General features: G+C 41.7%; 1 long non-coding RNA gene and 4 other non-coding genes across 5 annotated transcripts in view; 3 read left to right on the top strand and 2 right to left on the bottom strand.

Annotated features, from left to right (window-relative positions):
• Positions 1-2,371: 2,371 nt before the first annotated feature.
• On the bottom strand, positions 2,372-2,443 carry TRNAH-GUG (transfer RNA histidin (anticodon GUG)). Its single transcript has one exon. It is a non-coding gene; the product is annotated as a tRNA-His (tRNA).
• A 1,458-nt stretch (positions 2,444-3,901) lies between these two features.
• On the bottom strand, positions 3,902-3,973 carry TRNAH-GUG (transfer RNA histidin (anticodon GUG)). The gene has a single exon. It is a non-coding gene; the product is annotated as a tRNA-His (tRNA).
• Positions 3,974-4,003: 30 nt separating this feature from the next.
• LOC131516625 (uncharacterized) overlaps positions 4,004-14,602 on the top strand; it is a 41,558-nt gene continuing 30,959 nt past the window's right edge. Inside the window, exons 1-2 of the long non-coding RNA XR_009264179.1 lie at positions 4,004-4,636; positions 7,876-8,082. This is a non-coding gene — a long non-coding RNA (uncharacterized LOC131516625). The remainder of the gene's footprint in view (positions 4,637-7,875; positions 8,083-14,602) is intronic.
• TRNAH-GUG (transfer RNA histidin (anticodon GUG)) lies at positions 4,620-4,691 on the top strand. The gene has a single exon. It is a non-coding gene; the product is annotated as a tRNA-His (tRNA).
• Positions 11,819-11,922, top strand: LOC131518364 (U6 spliceosomal RNA). Its single transcript, XR_009265052.1, has one exon. It is a non-coding gene; the product is annotated as a U6 spliceosomal RNA (small nuclear RNA).

Raw genomic sequence — 14,602 nt, 5'->3', positions numbered from 1 at the left:
TAATACTCCATTGTATATATATATATCACATCTTCTTATCCATTCATCCATCGATGGACATTTGGGCTGTCTCCATACTTTGGCTATTGTTGATAGTGCTGCTATAAACATGGGGGTGCATGTGTCCCTTTGAAACAGCACACCTGTATCCCTTGGATAAATGCTTAGTAGTGCAATTGCTGGGTGGTAGGGTAGTTCTATTTTTAGTTTTTTGAGGAACCTCCATACTGTTTTCCAGAATGGCTGCACCAGCTTGCATTCTCACCGTTATTATTCTTTGATGCTCCAATTGTCTCAGATTTGGCCAACAGAAGCTCTTTAAAGAGGCTTCTGTGTCCTTTTGACTTGGTCCCCTCAATATTTAAGCAGTTAACTTGCTTTCTTACAGAAAATATTCTAGACTTACACTTCCCCTTCTGTAGACTTGTAATCAGTCATTTTTTAAAAAGGAACTTCATTCCTTTTAGTTGGAAATGGTATTTAAAAGCTGACTTAATACTTCATATATGTACTTTTGATACTTTAAAAATGAAAATTCAATATATCATCAAATGAACATATTTTAGTTTAATTCAATATTACCTTATTTGTTAAGCAGTCAGGCTATTTACACTCTCTTCCCTTCTAAATAACCCTGTAATAAACATCTTTATGCACATAACTTTTCCAAGTTTAGGATTATTTCCTTTAGTAAGTTTCCCAGAAATGGAATTATTGGGGCAAAGGTGTACTTTTCTTTTTCTGATTCTTGATAAACATTGCCTAGTTGCTCTCATGGAAGGTTTTTAAAATCAACAATGACTTCTAAGTGTCAAGCCCAATGATTTTATCTTATTCCTCTTTCTCCTTTGCAGCACCTGAATGTGCCGACCTCCATCCCTGAAACCTTCTTCTCCCAAACTTTCCTTAAATGACACTGTTATCATTCTCCTCCTTTCTTTCAGGCTATACCCTCTTCCTCCTTTAACCTCCTAAATTTGTGCCTGTCTCAAGGCCTGGTCCTTAGCCCTCACTTTTCTTAGTGGGTACTGAGTGGGGGTGTCTTCCCTTCTGTTTGTCTGACCTTGGATGCCCAGTCCTCTCCGGAGCTCTGATCCCTTCTGGGTTTTGTCTTTTAAGACTGGTGCTTGCCTTTTGTCTCCAGCCTTGCCTCAGGCCCATCTCTGTACACAACTTGAGAGAACAAACATCTTAGTATGCTTAGATATGCACTCTGTTCTTTGAGGTTCTAGATGTAGATGGAGTTTCATTTGGGCCAAGTTTTCTATTTGATATGAAAATAACATGATTTTGTTTTGAAAGAATACAACCTGAGATGCAATGAAGTAAACTGGGCCACTTGCCTCAATTTTGGACTCCATAAGAAACCTCTCTTCAAATATTTATGGAGATGCTGTATGCTTGGAATATACACATAGTAAGATTCAGTTTTACCTTTCATTAACCTGAACTTTTTAACTTTAGTGGTCTGTAATTTAAGTTTGATCCTGATAAGATAGCAGAGAGATGGAAGTGAAGGGTCTCCAAATGGACTACCAAGTCCCTCTTCCCAACTCCAAAACTAGGATACTACCCTGCCCTTCCAACATGCAATCGAAATAGGGCTGCTTCTCAGCAGAGCCCAGGCTACCATCCAAAGGTTTTTATAAACACAATGAGGGATCCCTTTCCCCTATATCTCACCAACCCAGTCAGCCTTCAATTGCCCCAGCCAGCATCCAGGACCTGGGGAGAAAAAGGACAGGATCCGTGGTGGATATTCCCTCCTGGTATGTGTACTCTTCTTTGTAAAGGGAGTTTGCCTATCTGCATATTTGTTACCTCAAGTCCTGCCTGACTTCTGGGGGTGAAAGCGAGGAAGGGAAGAGGTCATTTGTGTTATGTAAGAAGCAAAGATGGGGGTTATACTTTTATGCAAATATACATATATAAATATTTGTTTATACAAGGACTGTCATGGAAATATGAGGGAAACCAATAATTCGTGGGTGAGGTGAAGATAGGGAGACTTACTGTTCATTGGACTTGTGCGCATGTATTCTCTATTTAAACATACAACTCAAGTTTTAAAAATTCATGAAAAGGAAAAAATATTGGAAGGTCACAAGGGCGCGGTTTTGCTGCTGTAGAGTGATTTAGACACCGATTTCCAATTTTTTCGGGCAGGGAGGGATTCCAACTCATGTGAAACCGTATTCAGAGCATTAAATGAGAATTACTGGAGGTGGTGATTTTAGGGCCGGCTCAGTTTTCAAGGTGGAAAGACCCGGTGATTCACTTCAAGAAAGCGAGTTGTGATCAATATAAAACGTCCACAAAAAGAAAAAAAAACTAAAAGGACAAGCCCCTTGCCGTGCCATTGTTCCCACAATGCCGTGACTCGGATTCGAACCGAGGTTGCTGCGGCCACAACGCAGAGTACTAACCACTATACGATCACGGCGAGCTACCGGGGACCTGTAAGGATCGCCTTCTGATTGTCCTCTTCAACAGTCATAGGCCTTCCCGCTCTGCACGTCACCGAAAGATCCACCTATAGGGCGGAGTTCCAGCGTAACACAGATTCTGGGAATGCGCAGGCGCAGTGCGCTCTCGCCAGTCGCTCTCGCTCTCTCGGGTTTTGGTCCATTAGCCACAGAAAGTGTTGATGTTGGAGTGGGGAATGGTGGGTTCCGTGTGAATGAGGTGGGCGTTTAGGGGGACCACTTGGGCATCCAGGGACGGGACTGTCCGGAACTCAGTGTCCACAAGTTGTGTAACCACCATTCCTAGGATGCCCATCTCCTGTGCCTGGGAGATCTTTGCAGCGACCCCGGATCTGAAGGGGGCGCTCCTAAGGGGTTATAGTTCCTGCTGATTCCCCCAGGAGTGACCCAACGTCGCCGCCGCGGAGGATGTGGACTCCCCCACGCCTGACTGTACACATGTAAGGGACTCAATGAATGCATCTCACCCTGCCTACCCGCTCCCCACCAACTTCCTTGCAGCTTCTGCTACTGCCGCAACGATCCTGACTTCTTCCGCGGTACTCCCGCCGGTACCGGTGGCCACCTCGGTTGTGCCCTAGGCAGCAGCAGGGGCCGGTGCGATTTTTCTTCTTGTCCATCAGTGTTCCCGCCCCACCGCGCCTAGAACCAGGCCGAGTCCACAGTAGGCAGAGGATTTTTGCTAAACTGAGAACGTGCCACTAGTTCTAACAAGAGAATCCAGGGTGACCACCTGTCTGCTCTAATCATCACCCTCACCGCCTGCAGAGTCACCAGAGGGATATTACTAAATACAAGCTGAATCCTTTCACTCCTCCACCCCTCACCCCCATCCACAGACTGTAGGAAATTCGTCCACCTTTTGCAGCCCATCCTTGGCCCTCCCTCAGTATCGCTTCCCATTCCCTAATTACTCGCATTCATTCACTCAACAGGTCCTTTAGAAGTGAGGGTGGAGAAGAGGTAGGATTTATAGAGTAATTGCCATAGTTCCTTTTTGAGACCTCCATCATACCTGTGCACACGAGATTATCCTGGCTGCTCGGAAAATTCCTTTTCTGACTTTAAGAGCTACTTCAAAAATCACCTCCTCTGTGAAGCCTTCTCTTCCTATTATCGGGAGTCCTCTTCCAGCGCTGCTATGGAAATTCATATATATGCCTATGACAACACTTATTAGCCTTGTGAGCGCTCTGTGCTTTGTCTCCAGTGAACGGTATAGCGCGTAGCCGCGGTAACAGGAAGCCTATATTCTTCCGAGGTCCAATTTAGCCAGAGCTGGCATGACGTAAACGTCCTTTCCAACTGGCACGAGGGGACTGGGATCCATTTTCGAGAATGTTGTTACAAACTCGAAATAAAAATGGAGGACAGCAATAAAAACCAAATCCCCTGCCGTGCCACTGCTCTCGCAATGCCGTGACTCGGATTCGAACCGAGGTTGCTGCGGCCACAACGCAGAGTACTAACCACTATACGATCACGGCGAGCTACTGGGGACTTGGCCTTCGGTTTCCTCGCCTGAGTTCTTCTCTATTGAAAGCCCCGCCCCCTTGTTACGTCACGGTCTGTACCTGCTGATCTCCAACTTAGCCTCTCGCTGTGAGGACACCGACGCCCTCGTTTCCCTGCTTTTTTGATTTCTGTCCACACTCGCCCGGGGGTCAGACCCCACTGCTTCACCAGTTTGAAGGCTGCGCTCCAAGTTTCCGTCCCTCCACCCCGCCTCGCACCTCGAAGGAAGTTGTGCGGGTGCGTCGGAACTGATATTTCCTTCTTGTGGAATTCTAGAGACAACCCCGTTCCCAGCTGGAGTCCACTCAGATAGCGTGACCGCCAGGGCATGGGGGTGTGAAACGGACCTACCGTTCGGGCGACCCCGGGGCATCACGTCCGTACAGGCTAGACGTGAGCATAACGGCCTCATAGGAGTTCTTTCTTTTACGATCCGTACGCACGACCGGCTGAGACCGGCTGGAGAGTCCTCGGCGCCCCTACTCCACTTAGGGGTCAGCGCGAGTGCCAGAAGGGCCTGGCACACCGTGGGCGACTTCGGAAGGCTAGGGCGGCCGGCCTTCTAGACTAGAAGATCCATACTTGGAAGCGTGGTTTCTTGTGGCGTTCCGGTAGCGCGCCGTGATCGTATAGTGGTTAGTACTCTGCGTTGTGGCCGCAGCAACCTCGGTTCGAATCCGAGTCACGGCATTGTGGGAACAATGGCACGGCTAGGGCGCCTTTTTAGCTTGGGGAAGCCACATTGTACTCCGTGACTGTACCCCGCTGCTCCTTAATATTAGGTTAGGGCCGAAATTGAAGTTCTGGGACTTTACTTCCTCTTTCTAATTGTAAAAGTGCTAGCGAATCGGCCCACTCTCCATCTTGTCCGCTGTGTGTTTTAGGACGTTCTGTGGGGGTACTTTCTCTTTCCTCATTTGGCCTCTGTTAATGGTCAGATCGTGAGTGAAGAATGAGCCTCTCCAGCTCCTCTCAGGGGACCTGAGGGTGGCAAGGCAAGTCAGGAATCATTTCTGGAAGAGTTGGACATTTCGGTGGGGTGCTCCCTTTACTCACAATCCATCAGCAAAGACTCACTGAACAGCATGTAAAAAGCAAGACAGTGCTGCATGCTGCAATTTCCCTGGGTCTTCCTGCTCCCAGTTCCCTAAATTTGATGAGTTTAAAGCTACAAAACAGGACAACTAAGACCATGAGAGAATAGAATGGTGGAAGGTGAACCTGAGAACTTGCTTTCTCTTCCATCTTGAGGTCTTTTCTAGGCATCAGAACCAGGAAAGGGGTAGAGGCTGTAAGAACTCTCTAGTCACACATTCCAGCTCCAGCTGTTTCTGTTTTGGGGATGGATTTATTTTCTGTAGGCTTCCAGTCTCCACTCTAAGTCACTTAATTTCTTTCTTTGCCTTCTGATAGACCCCATAGTAGCTGACACTCTTTCTTTAGGCTATTCCTAACACTGTTTAAAGTTAGCATAGCTTAATAATTAATCCCGTGACACCTGGAAGCAGGCTGCCTAGGGTTTGAACCTGACTCTTGCATTAATTAGCTGGGTGACTTTAGGTAAGCCACATATTGTCTCTGTGCCTCAGTTTTCTCATTTGTAAAATGGGAATAAAAGCAGGCTTATGAGAATTAAATGAGATAATACTTGTAAAGCAACAGTGCCTGCCACTCATCAAGCCCTATTTAAGTTTTACTTAAATAAACTAGTAATAAAATTAACTCCTTAAAAATGGACACAGTGACACTTAAGCATCTGAATGTTTCAAAGTAGACATTCCCCTTTCTCCAACCAGCTGCCCCAAATATTTTTGGAACTGTTGTTTGGGGATAACTTTCAGGGCTGATTTATAAGCCATGTAAGTAAATCCATCTCAATATTTATAATCACATTTTATTTTGAAATGTTTTTTGACTGCTTTTCAAATTCACCTTCAAAGAAAAAGATGTCACCACTGAGTTTTAAAGGTGCAATAAGCTTCAACAGCAATTCCAAAAATGTTTTACTCAAGATCCCTGCAAAATATTTTCTGCAAAAGATCCCTGCAAAAAATTTTTGAATATTTTCTGATTCAAAATTCAGAATCTTTGTTCACAACCCAAAACCACTAGATTGGAATCTTCATTTTAATAAGATCCTCCCCAGGTGATTCATCTGCACATTCAAGTTTGAGAAGTGGTGCTGTTGCCTAGAACCACTTGGCTGGAATGGAGGCCTTCATTGTTCACCTTGTCAGTATTTGGGGTGACTAGACCCCTGCCAGAGTCTACTGGGCCTCATCCAGGGAAGTAACATTAAGGTTTTGAGGATGAAAAGATGGTGGTCTGGGAGGGAGTCACCAAGAGGCCCATATTGAGGGATGGCTTGGGAAGAGGCAGCACCCCTAGACTTCCACTAGGAGGTGCTACGCCCCAGGAAGTGGATGTGGAATGCTGAGGCTGGATAAGACTCAGTCTAGAAGACACCACTTTGGACTTAACCCCCAATAGGGAGCCCATTCCTCAGGGATTCTCTGGATATTTGGGACTCAAGTTTCATTTATTCATTCATTCTTCATTCATTCAGTAAACTAGCATCTTTTATCTCTAAGAGAAAGATATATACCTTTGGGGAGCTCCAAAGGTATATACTGATACTCTTGACCCAAAATACTTTAGTTTTCCAGCCAAGAGAAAGCCCAGAAACAAAAACCAGAAAACAGCACAAGAAATGGTAGAATGAAGAGGCATTTCTTGCTGCAGTGGAACAAAACTTTTCCAAGGGAAAGCTGACATAAACTTTCACCATAATTGTAAAATATTTGAAGTTTATTTTTAGCACTTCCAGCCCCCTCACTCTGACACCCTTCCACCTCTTTGTGTTATTCTTATCTCATTTATTCTCAGTCATTAGAGCAACAATATTTATTGAGGGCCTATGTGCCAGACACTGTTCTAGGTTCTGGGGTTATAGTAATGAATAAGACAGATGTGTTGTTCTCATAGAACTATAGTCTAGTGCAGACATCAGAAAAAAAAGCTGAACAAAAAATAAATAGGAGAATTTGAGCCAATGGAAGTAATGTGATACAGATAATGTGATACTGTTCCCTGCCTATTGTCCACCCTTCTATTCCCTCAGTTCCTTTGTACAGAGTATGATGACTGATAATAGTAAGTGTTGCATTTTAAAAGGGATCAAAATTTATACTGAAGAGTAACCCTGAGCGGCCCAGATGTGGCATAAAGAGCCTTCAGATTGGAGGCAGTCTTATGTGGACAGGGTGAGGAGGAGTCAATGGTGATCTGCATGGACCCACAATAAAATCCAATACATCCAAGTGGATGCTAAGGGCCAATGAACAAAACCAGATGAACCCTCTGGTAGGCCAAGAACTTATCAAAGGCCCCAGGAAAACAAAGCATCTACCCAAAAATGTAAGACAGTTCTTTTGAAAGACTAAAAAGCACTGACGTGATAATTTCAGGAGAGAGGGGGAAAAAAAAAACCCTGACTGAACTTTGTTAGGAAATAACTAACTGTAAGTATTTAAATTTTTTTCAATTACATATGACTCATCATAATCTTTTCCCTGCTTAAGACCTTGGGAGGTTTAATCTAGCCCTGCTTGTGCACTAAGTCAGTCCCCCGGATCAAAGATGCAACCCTCAGGGAAAGAAAGGGAGAGAGACCCTGAATTAAGATCATAGTTGTCACCTAGTGGAACATATTCAAATAAAAAATAAATTCAGTTAGAAAAAGAGATAAAGTTGCATTGCTTGTATTCTTGAGTTTTTAACTGAGTGGTGCACCTAATACACAATGCCAAGTGACCAGCACAGAAGCTGGCACACAGTAAGTGCTCAGTATGCTTAGTTGGTCTCTTGTTTCTAGGTTCTTCTATTTCCTCAAAAAGAAACCCATGGGTAGATCCAGCAGGACGAGTCCTGTCATGAGGCCTAAATCTCATTCCTGAGGAAGAATGTAGGAGCTGCCTCTCAGAAGCAAAGGTTTAAATCAGTGGTTTCCAAACATTATTCTAGAACTCATAAACAGGGATGAAGTTTTCATCATGGAATAAGAGAAAATAAGGTCAATGTGGTAAGCTTTTCGAAAGGCTGAATGTATTTAATTTAAAAGACTGTCTTCTAGGCTGAGATTATGTCCTTCATATTTTTGAGGTGTTAAAGTGGCTTTGCTTTTATTACCTGATGGAGAACTGATAATTTTTTAAGTCTTTGCTTGGAAAATTAAACATTGGCAAGCCTATGTTGATCTCCAAAATTATTTTTGCAATTTTACAAATGAGTAAAATCTAAAAGTACAAAGCTCATTACAGAGCAAAGCATTAGGCCGGGAAGAAATGGTCTTCAGTTTATAGGGAGTCTGCAGAGAAATGCTCAGAGGGAGGTGTCCCTGTTCTGTCAGTCAGTAGTACAAGCCAACACCCATCCACCTACACAACAAACAGTGGGTCCTAGTATGATCTATGCTAGGCATTGAGATTTAAATGTAAATAAGAGTCATTATTACTCTGAGATTATAATTTCAGTCCAGGGTTAATCAAAAGGGGGAAGAAACAATTACAATTATGTTAGAAGTATATATGAACCGCATTACAGCTTAGATCACTCATTCCCCCAGGATATGATATTTGAGCTGGGTTCCAAGGCATGTATAGTAATTTTCCTGACAGAAAGGAGGGAAGGTATTCTAGGCAGAGACAAAGGCAGAAACAAAGGCAAGGAAGCATGAACATACAGGTAGCATTGGGAAAGACAAGTCAGAGGTGTGACATAAGATACAGAAGGGAGGGTAAGGGTGGAGCCAAATTGTGATGATTCTGTTGCTCCTTGTTGAGTCAGGCCTTTTCCCTGGAGGTCAGTGGTTCCTGGCATTTTGTGGTAACTTCCTATTTGGGGGATTCTCTTAAAACTATAGGCTTGTTCTCCAAATGATGTACCTATCACAAAAATGTCAAGAATACACCAATTTCCTGAAGGACATTTATAGACTTTGTTATAGGCATTGGGGGACCATTTTTGTGTCCATTTTTAAGCAGAAGAGGAACATAATCACATCTGTATTTTAGAAAGGTGAGGTGTAAATGGGTGATTATTGACAAAGTCTTAATTCAAAGGAGAGACAGAAGAGAATTTCAGCTTCCTGGTCTGGTTTTTGAGGTTGGGGCTTGGAGACTAATCTGGGGGTGAAGGAAGGACTCTTCTCTCACACTCTTCCTTCCCATAGGTGTATGATCAGAGGGCAGTGAGCTCAAAGGTTCTTTAGCCCAGAGGTAAGGGGATGGACATGATGGATGAAGGAAATGGATGTGAGGTTGAGAGGAACCTCCAATATCAAGTGTGGAATACTTTTGGGGTTGTGGAAGTCAAAATAGTATGAAAATAGATGTATCTGTGTTACCCTAATATCATTGTTAGTATTGAGAATCTGACATGAATGACAGAATATCCAAATTTCAAATGTAATTTTAAGTTAAAAGGGAGAGACACACGTAAAAGTTGCAAAAAACTGACTCAACTCTTTTCCCAATTTCTCCTAAATTTCAGGGTCAAAATACTTCTGCATCATGACTACCTTTTGGTTCACTGGCCTCATCCTGAGTCTGGATGACTTTCTTACCATATCATCAAAACTGCTAAGAACTCCTTTCCTCCTTAAATCTCTTTAGATTAAATGCTCCAAGAAAACTTGTGGTTTTAAAATATGTTCACAAATTTTTTTGATACTCCTCCCAGAAGTAGGGCTTCATTTCTCTCCCTGGAGTGAGGGCTAGACTTAGTGACATCTTCAAATGAATACAGTAGAGGTGATAGTGTGCCATTTCTGAGAAGAGGTCATAAAGTGCATTGTGGCTTCCTGTTTGCTCTCTCTCTTGGATCTGTCGGGGAGGAATAATTTACAAAGTCCTTCTAGCTAGACTAAGAATCAAATTGACATGAGACAGATAACAGTAGAAAATCAAATTTAATAGCGTATGCACAGGGAATCCACATAGACATGGAAATTCCAAAGACAGTGAGGTAACATGATGCTTATATGAGCTAAGGGGAAGGATAGGAATCTGAGGATACAAAGGGGAGAAAGACTATTAGCAGGAAGATGAAAGGAGATGTTTGGGAAAAAAAGGTTACCCTATGATGTAGATAAGTTCCTTAGGTAAAGAGGAATCTGTTAATAGCTCTCTTCCTAGTACAAGCAGGCAGTTGAGGGGGACGTAAAGAGCTTTTCCTGAATCTACTGGTTTTTGATTGTTTTTAGCTCAAAATATGTTCACGTCAAAGTGGTCTATATTGGGGCAGCCAGCCCTTGGCACCTACAGATCACTACCTCCAGAGGAAGCCAGCTACTGTGTCATGAGGACACTCAAGTAACCCTATGGAGAAACCCATGAGTTGAGGAACTGAGGGTTCCTGCTAACAACAAAATGAGATCTTTAACTGATAGCTATGTGAGTGAGCCATCTTGGAAGCAGTTCCTCCAGCATCAGTATCAAACCTCCAGATGACTGTACCCTGGCTGACATCTTGACTTGAAATTTTATGAGAAACTCTGAACCTAAACTACTCAGCTAAGTCACTTCCAAATTCCTGAATTAAGAAACTGAGATAATCAATGTTCATCATCTTAAGCTGTTAAAATTTCAGGTAATTAGTTACACTGTGATAGATAATTAATGCAGAGTTTATTACCTAGAAATGGGGCATTGCCATAACATAAAAACCCAAATATGAAAGTGGCTTTGGAACTGGGCAGACATTAGAAGAACTTTGAGGAAAGTGTTAGGGAAAGTCTGAATGGTTGTTTTGTTTTTTGGGTTTTTTTTTTTTTTTCCTTCATTTTGCCTTCATTACTCTTTAATCCCCATCACCTATTTCATCAATCTCTCCCACCTACTTCCTTTCTGGTAACCATCAGTTTGTTCTTTATAGTTGAGTCAGTTTTTGGTTTGCCTCTCTCTCTCTCTCTCTTTTTTTTCTTTGCTTGTTTTGTTTCTTAAATTCCACGAGTGAAATCATACTGTATTTGTCTTTCTCTGACTGACTTATTTTGTGCCACATTATACTTTCTAGCTCCATCCATGTTGTTGCAAATGGCAAGATTTCATTCTGTTTTATGGCTGAATAATATTCCATCACACACACACACACACACACACACACACACACACACACACCACATCTTCTTTATCCATTTATCTATCGATGCACACTTGGCTGTTTTTGTAGTTTGGCTATTGTAAGTAATGCTGCAATAAACAGGGGTGCATGTATCACTTTGAGTCAGTGTTTTTGTATTTTGGGGATAAATACCGAGTAGTGTGATTACTAGGTTGTAGGGTAGTTCTATTTTTCATATTTTCAAGAACCTCCATAATGTCTTCCACAGTGGCTGCACCAGTTTGTATTCCCACAAATCATGCACAGGGTTCCTTTTTCTCTACATCCTTACCAACCCTTCTTGTTTCTTGTGAGTTTTTTTTCTTTTTTCTTTTTTTTCCCATTCTGACAGGTGTTAGGTGATATCTCATTGTAGTTTTGATTTGCATTTCCCTGTTGATGAATGATGTTGAGCATTGTTTTATGTGTCTGTTGGCCATATGTATGTCTTCTTTGGAGAAATATCTGTTCATGTCTTCTGCCCATTTAATCAGATTATTGGACATTGAGTTGTATCAGTTCTTTATATATTTTGGATACCAATCTTTTATTGGATATGTCATTTGCAAATATCTTCTCCCACTCATTAGGGTGATTTTTAGTTTTGTTGTTTCCTTCACTCTTCAGAAACTTTATTTTGATGTAGTCCCAAGAACGTGCTCATTTTGGCAGCACATATACTAACATTGGAACAATACAGAGATTAGTACGACCCCTGTGCAAGGATGACAAATTGATATAGTCCCAATAGTTTATTTTTGCTTTTATTTCCCTTGCCTCAGGAGACTTATCTAGAAAAATGTTGCTATAGCCAATGTCAGAGAAATTACTACCTGTGCTCTTTTCAAGGGTTTTTATGGTTTAAGGTCTCACATTTAGGTCCTTAATCCATTTGGACTTTATTTTTGTGTATGATGTAAGAAAGTGGTCCAGTTTCTTTTTTGCATGTAGCTGCCCAGCTTTCTCTAGCACCATTTGTTGAGGAGACTTTCTTTTTCCCATTGTATATTCATTCCTCCTTTGTCAAAGATTAATTGTGTAATTGTGATTTATTTCTGGTTTTCTATTTTATTCTATTGATCTATGTATCTGTTTTTGTGCTGGTACCATACTGTTTTAATTACTACCATTTTGTAATATAATTTGAAGTCTGGAATTGTGATAACCTCCAAGTTTTGTTTTTCTTTTTCAGGATTGCTTTGGCTATTTGAAGCCTTTTGTAGTTCCATACAAATTTTAGGATTGTTTGTTCTAGTTCTGTGAAGAATGCTGTTGGTATTTTGATAGGCATTGCATTAAATTTGTAGATTGCTTTGGGTAGTATAGACATTTTAACAATATTTGTCCTTCCATCCCATGAGCATGGAATGTCTTTCCATTTCTTTGCATCATCTTGAGTTTCTTTCATCAGTGTTTTATAGTTTTTAGATTATAGGTCTTTCACCTCTGGTTAAGTTTATTCCTAGATATTTTATTGTTTTGGCACAATTATAAATGGGATTGTTTTCTGAGTTTCACTTTCTTTGCTTCATTATTAATGTATAGGAATGCAACAGATTTCTGTACATTGATTTTGTATCCTACAATGTTACTGAATTCATTTATCACTTCTAGTAGCTTTTGTGGAGTCTTTAGGGTTTTCCATATATAGTATCATTTCACCTGGGAATAGGGAGTGTTTTACTTCTTCCTTACCAATTTGGATGCCTTTTATTTCTTTATGTTTGATTGCTGTGGCTAGGGTTTCCAGTACTGTATTGAATAAAAGTGGTTAGAGTGGACATCATTGTCTTTTTCCTGGACTTAGGAGAAAAGCTCTCTGTTTTTCACCATTGAGTATAATGTTAGCTATGGATTTTTCATAGAAGGCCTTTATTTTGTTGAGGTATGTTTGCTCTAGACCTAATTTGCAGAGGGTTTTTTTTTTTAAATCATGAATAGATGTTGTACTAAAGTCTGAATAGTCTAGAAGAAGCTGCCTCTTTTCTGTTCTTCAAATTTCATACAAGTGCCTCTCATTTGTGGAATCTGATATGGAAAATGGCTGTAAAGGGATTCTAAGAAATATTTTCTAGTCTTCTTAACTATTGGGGAAGCAAAGAAGTACAGAAGCACAGCTGAGTTGCCAGTAGACAGGCTGGTGCAGTTCATTATTTCAGGTACTCAGTATCCATACGTACCATTTTACTAAAATTTAGTTTCCATCCTATATGGAAGAGTACAGGAAGGGAAAAAAGGAGGAGAAGAAAGAAACTAACAAATGTAAATATATACAGGATAAACCAAGGAAAAAATATGCCTAGCTACTAAGACCTTTTTTTCTTAATTGGTAATCAAGACAGTAATTGATGTTTGTTTATTTAATTTTTTTAGTAGTTGGTATTTATAATCTCCTTCTTCCCCTGCCCAAATCACATGCCCTATGCCCTCAGCCAGTACTTCAACTACTGATTCTTTATCTGATAACTCAAACCTTTACTCTCAGGTGTGTGAACTATTTGTGGTCCTGACTGAACTATATTGCTAAAGTCTTCCCTTAACTTTTACTGTGGGACATAAAAATATTAAGGGACACCATATCCAGAACAAATGTTAAATTCACTGAGGAATTGCTGCCCCATCCATGATGGGACAACATAATCAATCTGTCCCAGGTGACTGGCTAGTGTCCCTGAAGAATGATGCCATACTATAGATTTAGCATTGGTCTTTGATCTTGGTAGATTCAGCAATCACCACCAGCAGAGGCCAGATTAACCTTGGTAAGAAGAAGTTCCTGTTGCAGAGCCTATGCAAAACTTCCACCCCTGCTATCATGGCCACTTTGTTTATGAGTCCATTGAACAAGTGCTGGGGTAGTTGATGAAATAGACTGAAAGATACCAAGTCTCCTGCCATTGGTTGCCATTGATTCCCATTGGCTAAATTCAGCTCAGTTCCAAATACCATCATATTGGGGGTTAGGGCTTCAACTCCAAATACCAACACTTCCCTCAAAGAACTTCCCCTCTGGAGAAAGGGAACAAAGGCCCTAGCTCTAACACATACTTGCTTCACATCCCACCATGAGGGCCCCACTCTCAGACCTCATCTAACCTAACCCATGCTTAACTTAAGGCCAAATGAGGGAAAGTGCCAGTGGGGGATGGGGGTAGGTGGACACAGGAGGAGAGAAGCAAGTATAAGGAGTGCTTTACCTAACAGAGGGGAACTGGGAGTAGATGGTATCTGAGAAGATACAGAAAGTTCTTGTGTAGAACACATTGGTGCTGAGACATCAGTGGGTCATCTAAGTGGAAATAACCTTCAGGTTTTGGGGAAGACAGGAGTGTGGAAGGAAACTTCTTAAGGTCAGGGTTAGAGAGAGGAACTGGATGTCCTCTCCATGAAGTGGGAGGTGTAATAGGCTGTGAGTTCACTGAGGGCCTGAGTGCACAGCC

Source organism: Neofelis nebulosa, chromosome 7, assembly GCF_028018385.1.
Source record: "Neofelis nebulosa isolate mNeoNeb1 chromosome 7, mNeoNeb1.pri, whole genome shotgun sequence".
NCBI classification, from domain to species: Eukaryota; Metazoa; Chordata; class Mammalia; order Carnivora; family Felidae; genus Neofelis; species Neofelis nebulosa.
Note: the sequence above shows the minus strand (reverse complement) of the source record. Positions and strands in the feature narration are given on the sequence as shown.